Source organism: Lissotriton helveticus, chromosome 10 (assembly GCF_964261635.1).
Source record: "Lissotriton helveticus chromosome 10, aLisHel1.1, whole genome shotgun sequence".
In the NCBI taxonomy this organism is placed as follows: domain Eukaryota; kingdom Metazoa; phylum Chordata; class Amphibia; order Caudata; family Salamandridae; genus Lissotriton; species Lissotriton helveticus.
Genome location: NC_136071.1, coordinates 1,127,619,559 through 1,127,636,377, shown reverse-complemented (window position 1 = coordinate 1,127,636,377; position 16,819 = coordinate 1,127,619,559). Strand labels below are relative to the sequence as shown.

The window sequence follows — 16,819 nt, the reverse complement described above, 5'->3', positions numbered from 1 at the left end:
CTCTTGGAGGGATGGGAAGCTGTGGATTGCAGGTGCTGACGGTTTGCCCAGCTGTTTTTCCCCAAGTCAAACCTGGTGAAAATCATCCAGGCAAATAGCACAAATGCACTAACAAACCTCGGAATTGGGAATAACATGCACTGTTATTGCCTTATTCCCTATTGTAATATGTGTGTAGGAAAGTAGGATCTGCTTTCATGGTCACCCCCACTTTTTGCTGGTGTCATTATGTTTTCTGACTAGTCTGACTGGGACCCTGCTAATCAGGACCCCAGTCTGTGCTTCTTCCCTACATAGGACAAGGTAAGTACGTATGTACCCTCCAGATTGGCTACTGATGTGCCCTTGTAAGTCCCTAGTATATGGCACTAAGGTACCCAGGGCAACTCTGGCCTGGGGCGGTACCGTGCAGCTTCCTTTCTCTCCCTCCTCTGCTGAAGATTAGCAACACAGTCTGCAAAGATGGTGGTACCAACTCAACTGGAACAAGCCATGGAAACCATTATGTTTACTTTTCACAAATATAGTGGAGACAAAGGCTACTTGAACAAAGATGATCTTAAACACTTCATGGAAAAAGAGTTCACTGAATTTCTCAGGAACCAGAGGGATCCTTTGGCAGTGGACAAGATCGTGAAGGACCTAGACCAATGCCGGGAAGGACAGATCAACTTTCAGAGTTTCTACTCCCTCATTGCTGGCCTCAACATCGCCTGCAACGACTACTACGTCGCACACATGAAGCCCAAGTCGAGAAGCTAGAAATGCTATCCAACACTGGAACCCCGCGCTGCCATGCAGGGAGCACAGTAGGGAGCAATGAACTTATATGTTCTCCCTGCGAGAGGGAGAGCAGAGTGATATTCCTTAATGTAACTCTTGCAACCCTCCACCCCGGCTTACAAAATATACCCCTGGCTGAAAAAATAAAGACCCATGGCTTGTTTTGGTAAAAAAAAAAAAAAAAAAAAGGTACCCAGGGCAAGGGAAACAAGGGGTCTCCCATGGGCTGCAGCATGTATTATGCCACCCATGAGAGACCACTCAAACTGTGACTACAGGCCTGTCATTGCAGCCTGTGTAAGCTGATGCTAGCACCACTTACGACCGATATAGTTTTCCCTATATCTGAGGTCACTACACTTAAAACCTATAAGTCCCCCCTTAGGCAGGCCTTCAATCCTGAAGGCAGAGTGCGGGGTCCTAAGTGTGAGTGTGCCCCTGCATGAGCAGCACACCCCTACAACCTTTGGGGTCCATTCTCCCGGGTTGTAAGTGTATCAGCCATTACGACATATAGAGTGGGCATGTGTCATTATGCGATGACCATCTCTAAACTGGCTGTAACAAACCCTGTCATGTTTGGTATCAAACATGTTGGAATCATAACCCCATACCATAAACGGTGTGGGAGGTATGATTCCATGCACTGTAAAACTCCTCCGGGAGGCCCTCAGTGCTCCCAGTATCAGTCTTCCAGAACTAAACAGCAAGCTAGGGCTGTTGCCGGCCAGAGACATGCTGAGCAAAGCTCATGCAGGGGAAGGCAGAACAATAGGTATCATGTCACAGGGAGGTGTTACCACCTCCCAGACAGGATTTAGTGTATTGGGACGGGGTGGAGACGCTTGCCAGCACCACTATGACTGCTGGAGGGACACCCTTGGTGCCCTCCTTGCATACTCCAGTTCAAACCAGATCAGGGAGCTGCTGGATCTTGCTCTGGTGCAAAACTGGACAAATGACATGGGAGTATTATCCCCACAATCCTGCCCCTCCGCTGGTAGGGACCCCTGAATCAATCCCAATTTAAGGACTTACCTGAGGGTGGGTCCCCAGATTTATTGTGGGATTTGATTCCGATTCAACTCCGCATCATGTTCAACTATCTGGACACTCTGACTGCGTAGGACTGAACATGTCGGACTGACCGCATCGAATTTCTGAAGGAAGTGTCCCGTTTAGGGCCCCCCGGGTCACCACTGACCCTCTCTCAGCCTTCAGTACCAAATGAAGAGTCGGAGAGACAGTGGATAATATATATAACAATAACTGTTTATTTGTATACGCTCAGAGTGGGGCCCCGTCTGCACAGTCTCGAGAGAGTGCTACAAAAAAAACTAAAGAACAGTAAGCAGATACAATATGTACATTTCATGGTCAGTTAAGAACACGCCCACAGTGGAATTTTCCAGGCAGATGTAGCTTGCCAGTGAAAGAAAAAAAAAAATTCTGCTATCGTATCTTGCACAACTCAGCACAGTCCAAGGCTGTTTCACCCTGGGCTGCGATCAAACTGCCCGACAGGTGGAAGAGGGCCTTTATCTAGTGGGAAAGCTATGTCCTGGCACTAACAGTATTTATTGCAGAAACGAAACTTAGCAAAGGGGATTTCTCAGAATGAAGGAAATATTAGTTTCGATCACCATGCAAAATTGAGACTAGAGAAGAAAATGGTGCAGCGAATGTGAACTTATATATGGCATTGCATGAGCATTAACGGGCCTATTCTAACAGACCCTACTTTAGCATGAGCTAAAACATTTTTTTAAATGCAATAAGAAACAAAGGGAAGGGATACATGGGCAGTAGTACTGGAACAACATCAATATGTTAAAAGCCAATAGAGCATCAGAATAAAAAATGCGGTTAGGGTTAAACTATGGGCACTCTTTACAATCAACATTAGAAAGTGGAACAGCAAGGAGGGATGAATCCTCAAATATTCCCTCATCAACATTCATAAGATCATCAATATCCTCCTGGAGCATCATAGCGGCATTTGTAACAAGGGCTGATATTTTCTCTTTGGGCGTTAAAATAATGGCACAATAGGAAGAACAGAGAGGAAGACATTGAATGAGGATGCAACAGAGCACTGACACCACTATAAGATAAATCATTTCCTTAAGAATCAAACACCAGCTGCCAAAAAGAGACCAATTCCAATTCCCACTTCCCATTCCTTTAACATTGTCAATGATATCCATGATGTGTTGCGTTATATTCTTTTCCACATTTTTATACCAACCACACACTGGTGACCACTGCGCATACACCACCACTCTTGGTCAAAATAAAATCCACTTCATATCTAGTCTGTTCCGATTAAACCTGCATGCTTTCTAACTGAGTAGTGATGTCGAGCAAAGCCGCCACTGTAGTATTGGATAGAATTTGCAGCTTACATCCAAAATATACTCTAGCTTTCTCACCCCTGGCCATGGCAGTACCACCCAGTGTAAAAACGGAGGAGTGGATCTATCCATATGTAATACCATTACTATAGCTATTTACTTCTAAATTTGTTACTCCTTCACAGAATTCTTTTGTAAATGTCCTTTTCACCCATCTTGTTTTGGGTCTAGCATATTTACATGGAACACCCAAAGGCAGTACCATCCCAAGAGCCACATCATCAGTACCAATTATAAACGTTTGAATAAGTACCATTAGACAGAAAGAAAACCCTGGTTGCGCATATATCGACCCCTGATAGCCCACTGCAGCATATCTTGAGTACATACCCGGAGTACTTAAATCTTTTTTGTTCACCAAGGGAACTGTATTTTTAAACAATATTATCCTTGAACAATTAATGTACAAAGAAGTATCTGTACTGTTCACTATGGGACAACAAGCAGGATAATAACCAGCCTCTCGAGGTACTGTTAACTCCTTGTAATGCCAACCCACCAACGTTATATTCTGTTCTTCCGTATAAAGAAATTATCACAATATGCATTGATATCACAACCCGGATAACCCATCCCCTGTGGCTTCTTATGATACAGACATGGCAGAGGATAACAACATCCAAACACTCCCTTTACTTCTGCAAACTGAGGTGGCTGAGTGTACATGTACTTCACAAGTGACAATGGGTATGCAGTCCAAAAGTTAGTGACAGATCGAGTGGGGTAGCAGATGGTCCCTTTCCCAAAGAATCTCTCATGGGTTTCTACAAACACATTATTGCGTCTCAGGGAAATGGTCTCACTCTTACTACGTTTGGGTACACTATGTGCATCCTCCAAAAACGATAACTCACATATTATCACCATTATCAGAAGAATAACACATGCAATTTTAATCCAGATTGACCAAGTCACACTGCATTGTATAGTAGCAATTGGCTGCTCCTCATTTTCCTGTCAAAAGGATGCATAGTAAATTAAAGGAAGAAAATGCAAAAAGAAATATGGATGTTCCCAGAGTCCGTCAGAGCCTCACTGGCACAAGCTCCTTTCATCAATTAGTTGGTGCTCTTGAACACCGGCGGTGGAGCTTGCTCTGCATAAGCTCTTTCCTAATCTATTCCACACTGATAAAGATGGTATACCCTGAGAATATACTTTCCTAACTAATGTTCAAAAAAGCAAAGCAAATGCAGAATTTTCACTTGTTTCGATCCCTCCTTGGTACTGCTACTCACTACTTTTCTACCTTGTACAGTCCATCCCTAATCTTTTTTCTCCTTAGACTCAGTGGTCCTCATCCCAGGGCGCAAATTGTACCTAGCAGCCCTAGGCACTGTGTGATCACTGAACAGAGGCTCCTGGTTAGCTCGTATTTCTGGTGGAACAGCCTCGCTCAGAACGCCATCGTTCTCCTTGTCTGTTTGTGTCCAGGCCAACTGTGCATCACTAAAAGGCACAATTCTGGGCACTTGCTCACATTCAGCATCTCCTATTCCCTCCTTGACCCACTGGTCATAAGGCAACGGCAAAGGTTCTCGCTTACGATGGGTTGCATCGACCCAGTTCTTTCGACCAGCAACCTTTACAGCCGTCTGTGTAACCTGCAGAACCTGCTCAGGACCTTTCCATCTGGGGTCCAAACTTTTCTTCCTCTGAAAGTTCTTAATCAGGATGTAGTCGCCAGGCTTAATGTTGTGGCCAACTCCCTCTGGTTTAGGAGGTAAGGAGTCTCGCACCTGTTGGTGAATAGAATGCAAACTTTCTGTTAACTGCCCAAGGTAATCAAGCAATACAGGATATTCATTGTCTGAATATTCCTTAGGCATAGGGATGCCCCAGACATTCGCTGGGCGTCCAAACAAAACTTCAAATGGTGATAAACCAGTTCTATAATGTGCGGTAGTTCTAGTTGACAAAAGAGCTAAAGGAAGAACATCTGGCCATTTCAACCCTGTCGTCTCCTGAATTTTTGCCAATTTCAGTTTGAGCGTACCATTGTACTTCTCAACAAGACCTGCTAACTACGGATGATTGGGAGCATGACATTTATGTTTAATGTGCAAGCCTTCACATATTAGCCTTATCACTTTCCCATTAATATAAAACCCACTATCACTCCAGATAATTCGGGGCATTCAGAAGCGAGGAAAATACTCTTTAAGGAGTACTTTCGCAGTTGTGGTGGCCGTATTGTCTTTAGTGGGATAAGCCTAAACCCATTCACTGAACGTGCATATAACCACTAAGACATACTTAAGATTGTTACATCGTTCCAGCTCAATAAAGTCCATTTGAAGGACTTTGAATGGGGTGTAGGGGTAACCTTTCCTGGATTATGCTTCATGCAAATCATACAACTTTTCCCTAATTGCGCAGCAGTTTTGTAAATATTATTGTTACACCAAACCGGGGCCAATTGTTTACAAATGCTTTTTGCAATGATATGAGCTGGACCATGAGCCATAGTAACCATGGGGAGCACATATGCATCGGGTAACATCCATTTCTGTTCTCCAGGCTTATCTATCCAAAACCCTTCTTCATTTAACTGTTCTGTACTTTCCTGCCATACCACTAATTCTTCCATTGTGGCCTCCCTTTGTATCTCTTTCACACTCTCAACTGTATTTTCAAACATGGCATTCTCGGGAACCCATCTGGCTGGGCCTGCAACAAACATTCTCTTCATCTTCCTTCGAACAGTCTCTTTGGCTGTCTGATCTGCCAATGCATTCCCTGTACCTACGTCATCTGTCACTTTCCTATGGGTGCTACACTTCACAATCGCCATTTTCTTAGGGAGTGTTAGTGCAGATAACAATCGCAGTATGAGATGTCCATGTTGTATCTTAGTGCCATTGGAAGTAAGGAACCCTCTCTCTACCCACAATCACCTAAAATTATGTACGACCCCAAATGCATATTGGTTATCTGTATAAATGTTGACAACAAATCCGTCACTCAATTTGCAAGCTTGTATAAGGGCAACACGCTCTGCCGTCTGAGCTGACTGATAGGGACTTGTGACCTCTCTGCCACTGTATGCAACATAGTAATGGCATAAGTTGCAGTGGTGGTGCCATCTGGTATTTTAAAACAAGCGGTGAGTGTGTTCAGAAAGCCCTCACCCACCAACCTAGTTGGTGGCATGCTTCATCATCGGGCCCACCCAGTGACACCTAGCGTGTCCCGGGTGTGCTTCGACGCCTGATTACAGCGGAGCAGGTATGTTGCTGAGTGTGCAGTGAAGGGTGTTATGGTAGCCGTTTTAAATTTCACTACCATAACACCCTTCACTGCACACTCAGCAACATACCTGCTCCACTGTAATCAGGCGTCGAAGCACACCCGGGACACGCTAGGTGTCACTGGGTGGGCCCGATGATGAAGCATGCCACCAACTAGGTTGGTGGGTGAGGGCTTTCTGAACACACTCACCAGGTGTTCCCATCCCGTGACGAAACATACTTGAGTCTTTTTTATTAAAACTTTTCATTAAATCGTGAGCTAGTCTCCTTTTGATTAACATTATATATAACCCAGGGGATAAGGACTAGCTTTCTGGTCCTCTCTCTCTCTCTTGATTACACATTTACATTTTAAAACAAGCGCCATCGACATATAGTTCTCCTTGGGGACCAGATAAGGGAACATAGGTTAAGTCTACCCGTCCTTTCGTCTCTTCCTCTGTTCGGAAAATACAGTGATGTTTATCAACTGCATCATTCTCAGAAGGGAGGGGTAGTAACGTGGCTGGATTGAGAGTGACACATCTTTTGATCGCGATATGCTTAGCAAGCAATGTCAATTCATAGCCGTTAAGAAGCGCACGGGTGAGGTGCTGTGTCCTTGTCTTATTTAAAAGTGTATCCACAACATGAGGTACCATAACTGTGAGGTCTGCATCGAGTATGAGTCCAGCTGATTGTATAATTGAAGAGGCTACAGCCGCGACCGCTCGCAAACAGCTCAGGAGGGCCCTTGTGACAGGATCAAGCACAGCAGAAAAATAAGCGCAAGGTCTCTGTCAAAATTTTGGGTCAAGGCAGAAAGGGCACAATCAGCCATTTCATGGATGTACAGTACAAACAGTTTCCTATAATCAGATGTGCCTAGCATTGGAGCAGAACAAAGCGCAATTTTTTATTGTTCAAAAGATTGCAGAACAATAAAAGGCTCCTGCACTGCTTTCGTTGTTAGCACAAACAACTGTTTAATTAGTAAGGAATAATTAGGAATCCACTGTCGACAGTAAGAAGTAATGCCTATAAAAGCACGTACATATTATTAATGGTACGGATGCGATCTGGTATTAACCTTCTACCCTCCTTCGACAGTAGGTGACCTAAATTGGTAACCTCCTGTCAACAATACTGAAACTTTGAAAGGGAGACTTTATGTCCATGACGTGTCAAATGCAGCAATAATTTCACTGTACTATCCTTGCAACCATGTTCCGTATCAGAAGCAATTAACAAACCATCGACATATTGCACCAATACATTTCCTGGAGGAAGTAAGAGTGAATCCACCAACTGACCTTTTAATGCTTGACTATAGATGCTAGGACTTTCAGTATAGCCTTGAAGAGCGAGACTGAATCGGAAACTTTTGCCAGCTAGTGTAAATCCGAACAAATACCTGCTATCTGGATGTATAGGAATGCTAAAGAATGCACTTTTCAAATCAATAACGGAGAAAAACTTAGCTGTAGATGGAATAATTTTTAAAAGTGTGGTGATATCAGGAACCACTGGGAATTGTGGAACTACTATTTTATTGACTTCTTCCCTGTCAATCACAAAACGATATACATCATCAGCTTCATAGAGGAATCAGAGTGCTCTTTTTAGGACCGGAAGAATAGGATTAATGCATAGGTTACCTGTAGTCTCTTTGACAACTCCCTTACGTATTAGATCCTGAACAATTTGAAGAAGGGCTCGTTCTCCTACCTAAGGTATTTTATACTGAGGAATGCGGGGCAATATGGCATTGTCCTTGACCTGTATAGAAACTAGGGATACATGCACTAGACCTACGTCAGTGTCACCAGTGGCCCATAACGTGGGCGGTACTTGATCAAATTCAGGTGGAAGGGGGGCATCTTTATATAGACACTGTCTAGTACCCATGTCCGGACCCATGGTAATATAAACACCGTCAGAGGAACAATAGGTAGTAGTGTGCAACTTCTTTAGTAAATCCAAACCCATAAATTTCTCACCACAATTAGATGTCAAAAGAAATGGAGAGTTCACAGTAAAAGGACCAATGGTAAGGTCAAGGGGTTGAAAAATGGGGCTTACCGTACTCCTGAATAACCCACTGAAACATTATTATGGGCAGACAGGGCTGCCCCAGGGACCATATGTCGGGAAATAGAACTCTTTGTAGCACCTGTGTCCACCAAAACGTCCTTAGTGGTTTCTTGCAAATCTGCTTTGACATGAGGCCCACGCTGATCTACAGGTATGTGAACTGGTCCCTTACCCTGTCACCGGCTGCCCTAGCTGTAAGACATGCATCATCAAAGTTATAATCATCATTATAGTACTGTCCGTCCCTAGGGTCATCAAAATAATTATCAGAACGGCCCACTGAGGCTATAGTGTTTTGCAGTCTATCAACTCCACGACCTCTATTACCAGAACCCCTTCCTCGAGTGGACAAAACCTTATGCCAAAGTAAAGGGAACTGGCTGCACCAATGACTTTCCTCCTTACAATAAGCACACTTATTCTGCCTCAAAGGTGTCGTTGGAGGTTGTCTAGTACGCGGAAGTTGTCTTTGGGGCCCCGTCCTCTAGTATTACCCCGATATGCCTGTTGCAATAATACCTTTGTCTTCAGAACCTTATGTTTCTTGTCATTTTTGTCTTTTTCTTCATTGTCTCTATGCTCATAATATTGGGCCATGTTTAAGATCACAGAGGGAGAGGATGTGGACCAAGTGCTTTAAGATGCCTGAAGTCTGGACATTATTTCCAGGAGAAGATTAGTGGTAAATATATCAACGAACAAACAGACTCCCCCTTCTGTAGACATATCCTGCCCACTGTAATCCAGAAAAGTTTCTTCAAACCTAGTGAAGAAATCAGACACACTTTCATCTTTCTTCTGCCAACAGGCAGTCAATCTGTCCCAACTAACTTTCTTTTGTGGAATAAGTGTGTGCATGCATGCTATTATATGGCCGGGCAAGGAAAGTAACTCAGCGCATGGTTTATCTCCTGGCTTCCTATCCCGGTCCCAAGCCCTAATCACATCCCATGTTCCCCCCTACTCGGCAACATGGTCTTGGGTAAGCACTTGCTGCTAAATATCAACTGGAACTAGTAGACCAAAAAATATTTCAATATCGGCAAGAGTCATCACAGTGGAAGAGGCAGACTCTGTCAATTCTTTATAGTAGGCAGTAGGATTTTTCCTAGGATCAGGCAAAGTAGCCTTAAGGTCCAGAACTTCATTCCTTTTCCACAGAGAATAAACCCATTATTCCTGAAAGCGGGCAGCCACAGTCGGTCTGGTAACTACTCCATGTTTGCCCGTCACTTCTGGAATTTCCAGGTGGTAAATTGGGTGAACTTCATGCATTGTCAACTGAGTTATTTGAGTAGGACACTTGTCATGTAGTCTGCCTCTATAAGTAATCAAAGTTGAAATGTTCCTGAACACTTGGTCTGGCTCCCTGTTAGTTACATAAACACGTTCTCAAATATCGAATAATATTTGGGGAGCCTCCGTTTTGATGTGTAAGTGCCAGAGGTCAATTAGTGCGGCAGACATATACTTAAAGGCAGGTTGCTGTATGAAAAGCTCAAAATCTCGCATTACCTGTCAAATATCCTCAAGACAATAAATTATATTACGAGCCCACCATATAGCCTGATCGGCTATCACTTTCTTCTCTTCCTCCCCTACACCAGATCGCATTAACGTATCTAACCATTCTCTAAATTTTGCCAGATCTCTATCCTCCTAACCACGCACGAGTGTATCAGTAATTAAGGAGAATGGAGGATGAATAACTGGAACAGGAGTAAAAGGTATTGCTGCAGTCAGAGATTGTAACGAAAGGGAAGGAGTAGGGGGTACATTAACTGGAGCAGTAGGTGTGACAGCTGTACGGACGGATGCACCCTGGGCAAGTTGTTGTTGTTGCTGATGGGGAATACCAGGATATATCCTTTCTGGGACATATGGTGGCGGGGGATGGGTATCCTCATGGCCTCGCCTCCGAGAACTACATTCTACTAGGAGACCTCAACTTCCACCTAGAAAAGAAAAACGACAGCAACGCCACCACCCTTCTGGACAACCTGGCCAATCTCGGACTCAAACAACTTGTTGACACCCCCACCCATGTAGCCGGGCATACGCTAGACCTAATCTTCACTTCCAGCAAACACATCTCCTTCGATCGCACCACAGCTCCCCACTGGACGGACCACAGTTGTGTTCACTTCAGCTACAAATCCACCTCGACCCACAACCCCCCACTACCTATTCCCCGAAGAAAATGGAATAAAATCACCACCGACCAACTCCTCACATCACTCAACCAAAAACCACCCGCCCTCTCATCGGACCCAAACCAAGCTGCCATCAAATTCAAACAATGGATCACTCACAGCGCTGACGAATTAGCACCCTTGAAAAACAATCACACCAAACAAGACAGCAAAAAGGCCCCCTGGTTCAACGATGACCTTAAGAAATCCAAAAAACTATGCCGCACTCTTGAGAAAACATGGAGAAAAAACCCAACCGCCGACAACATGACCACCTTCAAGACAGCCACGCGCAAACACCACCAGCTGATCCGATCCACCAAGAAATCAGCACTCAATCGACTCGACAACAATGCCCATAACAACAAGGAACTATTTAACATCGTCAAAGAATTTACCAACCCCACCGCAGCCTCAAACGACATCACTCCCTCCCAAGACCTCTGCGATTCGTTATCCTCCTTCTTCTACAACAAAATTGCCGACATACATAACAGCTTCGAAAACAGTCCCAACGAACAAGACTCCCCGCCCACCCCAGAACCTAAACCGCCCTCTAACAATCTCAGCGCCTGGAACCCAATCACCACCGAAGACACCATCCGCCTAATGAATTCCATCCACTCTGGCTCGCCAACCGATCCATGTCCCCACCTCATCTTCAACAAAGCAGACTCCATCATCGCACCCCATCTCTGTGATGTCATCAACTGCTCCTTCAACTCTGCTACCTTCCCAGAAAGCTGGAAACATGCCGAAGTCAGCGCCCTCCTGAAGAAACCCACAGCAGACCCCTCTGAACTCAAAAACTACCGCCCAATATCCCTCCTCCCTTTCCCGGCAAAAGTCATCGAGAAAGCCGTCAACAGCCAACTCGCCGCTTTCCTCGAATCCAACAACTCCCTCGACCCCTCACAGAACGGCTTTCGAGCCAAACACAGCACCGAAACCGCCCTCATCGCAGCCACAGACGATATCCGAACACTTCTGGACAACGGAGAAACAGTGGCCCTCATTCTACTCGACCTCTCCGCCGCCTTCGACACAGTCTGTCATAGCACCCTCATACAACGCCTCAACAACATCGGAATACAAGGAAAAGCACTGGACTGGATCATCTCGTTCCTCGCCGGAAGAACCCAGAGATTAAGACTCCCGCCATTCAAATCAGAGGCCACCGAAGTCATCTGCGGTGTACCACAAGGATCATCACTCAGTCCTACCCTCTTCAACGTCTACATGAGTCCACTCGCATCCATCGCGCGTCATCACAACCTTAACATCATCTCCTACGCTGACGACACCCAGCTGATCCTTTCCCTCACCAAAGACCCTAACTCCGCTAAAACCAACCTCCACAAAGGCATGAAAGAAGTAGCCGATTGGATGAAAAACAGCCGCCTAAAACTTAACTCAGACAAAACGGAGCTGCTCATCCTAGGATCATCCCCCTCTGCCTGGGACGACTCATGGTGGCCTTCAGCTTTGGGCACAGCACCCATTCCCACAGATCACGCACGCAACCTGGGCTTCATCCTAGATTCCTCACTCTCGATGACCAGACAAGTCAACGCCGTCTCATCCTCCAGCTTCAACGTACTTCGTATGCTCAAAAAAATCTTCCGTTGGATCCCCTCCGAGACAAGAAAGACTGTCACCCACGCATTAGTCACGAGTCGACTGGACTACGGAAACACCCTCTATGCCGGAATTACAGCCAAATTACAGAAAAAACTCCAACGCATCCAAAACGCATCAGCCAGACTCATCTTGGACATCCCTCGCCAAAATCACATTACCGGCCACCTGAAAGACCTCCACTGGCTCCCCGTCAACAAGAGAATAACATTCCGTCTCCTCACCCACGCACACAAGGCCCTTTACAAACAAGGGCCCGAATGCCTCAACTCTCGACTATCCTTCTACACACCCACCCGCCAACTAAGATCCTCCAATCAAGGCCTCGCCGCGGTTCCCGTATCCAAAGATCCACCATGGGAGGTAGATCCTTCTCCTACTTGGCTGCCAAGACCTGGAACTCACTCCCCACCCACCTCCGCCTTACACAGAACCACATCTCCTTCAGAAAATAACTTAAAACCTGGCTATTCGATAAATAATGAACCCACCCCCAAGCGCCTTGAGACCCTCTGGGTGAGTAGCACGCTATATAAATTCTTGAACTTGAACTTGAACTATCTAACAAGGCCTCCATGAAAGTATCCCCATCCTCTTGATCCACATAAGACATATCATTGTGCAACCAAAATCATCTATCTTCACGTTCTATCCTGTCTCCTGCTTGTCTTTATCATAAGCTACAGCTTTTTGTGTAAAGGTCTGCATCTTTCCTTTTCTGGCATATCTCTCCATTTTTAATCGCCTCTGTCTGGCCTCTTTCTGCCAAGTCCGAAGGGAGTCAAACATAGACTGTCTACAATGTCTTTTAAACAGCTGTTCCTTGAGAAATCCGATCTTCTGTTTGTCAAAAGAGCCTATCAAAGGCCACTGTAACCCTGCATTGTCCCCCGTATATTTGTGCCATAATGTACTAAACATAATAGAGCCAAGGCCATGTTTTATATACATATCATAATTAGGACTGCCCTCGGGAGGTGCAGGTTGGGATTCTGCAAACCGTGCATCTGCAGAACAACAACCACAAAACAAACTCAGAATATTACTAAAACCAGGCATTGCAAAGGAAAATAAAAGAAAATCGTTGTTTTAACTGGCAAAGTATTTGTAAACACTTTTCATCAGAACAGCCCTTAGACTGAAACAAAACCAAATCACAGTGGTACCACATCCACATAGAACCGAAACAGACTCACCTGATATCAAAGGTACAGATAAATCAGTTCCCCACTGCCGACTCTTCGGACCAAATAGTCAGATCAAGGGTTCGCCGTTCAGGACCCCAGTCGGGATGACCACTGGCCGAGGCACCCTCTGGTTGGACAGAGGCAGCAGCTGTGAGAAACAAAGCTCTTTGTGCAGGGATCCTTGAGCCGTCAGTCCGACCTGATGATGTCCACTTCCTCCTTTCCGTCTATGGAAAATGGATGGGTCATAGCCCGAAGGAGTACCTGTTCGGGCGCCAACTGAAGGAAATGACGAGTTCAGGACCACCCGGGTCACCACTGACCACCTCTCAGCCTTCCATACCAAATGAAGAGTCGGAGAGACAGTAGAGAATATATATACCAATAACTGTTTATTTGAATATACTCAGAGCAGGGCCCCGTCTGCACAGTCTCGAGAGATTGCCACAGAGGGAGCTAAAGAACAGTAAGCATAGAGATACATTATGTACGTTTCATGGTTAGTTAAGAACACGCCCACATTGGAATTTTCCAGGCAGATGTATCTGGACAATGAAAGATAAAAAAAAAAGGTTTCTGCTCTTGTATCTTGCACAACTCAGCACAGTCCAAGGCTGTTTCATCCTGGGCTGCAATCAAACAGACAGACAGGTGGGAGAGGGCCTTTATCTAGTGGGAAAGCTATGTGCTGGCACTAACAGTTTTTATTGCAGAAACGAACCTTAGCAAAGGGCATTTCTCAGAATTAAGGAAAAATTAGTTTTGATCACCATGCAAAATGGAGTCTAGAGAAGAAAATGGTGCATCGAATGCTAACTAGGCCTATTCTAACACTTCCCTTTGGGAACCAAAACTGCAACAGAGACAACTCTGACTGTTCCAGGTCTCATTGTCCTGCACCGTCAGTGTCCATACTCCATACAGGTTCCTCGCAGGGCCTGTGGACATCCAAGACAACCGAAGAACTCTCCCTTAGAGTGAAAGAGCCACTCCCCTGCATTTGCAGGCGCCGCAATGTAGCTGACCGGTTTGCTGATCCTGGGCTCCTATGGACTCCAACAGGCTCAGTAATGTAGGTGGTGGCTCTACAACTCCCTCAAGGCACTGTCTTTAGACCAATTCTAAGGCCAGTATCCCTCATCAGCACCACTGGAACCGAGCCCTTGTGCACTGCGTCGGCTGGCCGTTGCAAAGGCTGGGTGACGCTCGTCTCCAGAGATCTTCAGGTCCTTTCAAGGGACTTCTTTGATTCCAGTGGGTTCCCCTGCTTGCTTGGGGCCTGCTCTGACCTAACCTAGTTGTGGTAAGTCACTTGGACCATTGCTGGTGCTGACACTGCCTCTTCTTTGATTTCTACACCTGTTGCCGTTGCCAAGGTGTGTTGGTGTCTCTGCCGGACACTGACTCCCTGGCTCTCGACATCCAACATAGGACAGCTTGTCAACAGCTCCTGGTCTTCCACAGCATCACCTGGTCCACACAGCTTCAACTTAAAGGGCACCATCAACCATCCTGGATCTATCAACATCGGTGGACATTAGTCTTCCGTGCCTCCGGGTCACTCCTGAGTGGAATAGACTATCTCCCCTCTGCTTGCAGGTACCTCCCAACATGAATCCACCTTTGGGTTCCACCGGACTCTTTCGTCTTCTTGTCCAGCTGCATCTTTCCTGAATTCCTCCATTGTGGTCTACAGCGGTTTCCAACATCACTAGACACCTATGCACCCGGCTTCCCTGGTGTAAGTGTCCTTGTTCCTGGGGTAGGCAATGGTGGGGTGACTCTCCAACCTTCCATCTTTCACGTGGTTTCTTCAGGGTCCGCTGGGAAGGGTCCTTTTTCTCTAAAACTTCAACCGCGACTTAGCCATTGGACTTAGCCATTGACTTGTGTTGATCACACAATCGTGTTCACACTCTGCACACGGCCTCCGCGGGGTTCCTGGGTACTTACCGTGGGTGGTTCCTTGGGTCCCCAACACTTCTACATCTTCTGGGTCCAGTCTCGACTTGAGTTGTGGTTTGCATACCACTATTTTAGTATATGGCTTGTTCTCCCCCTAGAGACCACTGTGTATGTGTGCTACTTACGTGCTCTATTTTCTATCTAGTATCTATCTAGTGTTTCTATCTAGTATTTTCTATTTAGTATTATGTGTATTGTGTTACCATCTCCAGGTAGGAGGTAGTACAATTGTGTTAATGAGTGTGTGTTATAAAATGCCTATTTTTATAATTACACTGTGTGATTCTTTTTCACTTAACCTATACCATAAGATTAAGTACTGGCAAAACAAGCTGCTTTACACTGCTTCTGGACCAGGCCCGGACTGGCCGTTGCGGGCACCGGGCAATCCGCCGGTGCGCCGCAAGGGTGGGGGCCGGTTTTGGGCCCCTGGGGGCTGTTTTTGTTACAGGGCCGTTTTTGTCAACGCTGCAAAAACGGCCCTGTAACAAAATCGGCCGAAAACCGGCCCTGGCATAGAGCGCGGTCGCACCAACCTCCTCCCCCCCCCCCTCCCACCCCCCCGGGGTGGGCGTGCACTTTGCCAGGGCCGGTTTTGGTCCCAGTCCGGCCCTGTTCTGGACTAAGCCTGAAGGCTGCTCTCCACAGCCTCCACTTAGAGAGCTTTTTAAGGTTGTTTAAGCCCACTAAAATCACCATAAGGGTTGTCTGGATTAGTGCAGGGTGATACACTTACATAAGTGAGCACCATATACTAAGCCAGCCTCACCATGTGTATAAAAAATGGGCTGCAAATTTCACACCTGCTAGATACCAAACTCTATGCAATCACTATACTATAGCGCTTAGAGACCCCTGGGTTATAACGCGCTATATAAATCGAAATAAATAAATAAATAAAAATATACACTGAGTGCTCAGTTTGAGCTAGGAGACTGTTATTAAAAATATAACTTTTATTTGTGTTCTTGGCTTATTTGTACTACTTCAACACATATTTGCGTTTCACTTATTCAATGGTATCTACTTTCGTTAGTCTAAAGATCACATTCGCCTTATGCATAGATATCTATAAAATACTATAATATTTAGAAGTTCAATGCACCCTTTGTCCTGTGCGATGAAAAACATAATCTATCTAGATCCTAAAATGAGTGCATAAACTAATGGTTCTGTAGAATGAGAATGAGAAAATATAAGGCAGAAGGTTCTCTACGTTGCCCTGGCAGTGCAAAAAGCAGTGGTAGCTGCAACTGCACCTATCTAGTGTAGTGAAACAATTCTGTGTCATCGGGACTCAACTTGTGCTTTACTAA

At 45.5% G+C, this 16,819-nt stretch overlaps 1 pseudogene; it reads left to right on the top strand.

Annotated features, from left to right (window-relative positions):
• The first annotated feature begins 409 nt into the window (after positions 1-409).
• LOC144785644 (protein S100-A10 pseudogene) lies at positions 410-946 on the top strand (annotated as a pseudogene).
• The last annotated feature ends 15,873 nt before the right edge of the window (positions 947-16,819 follow it).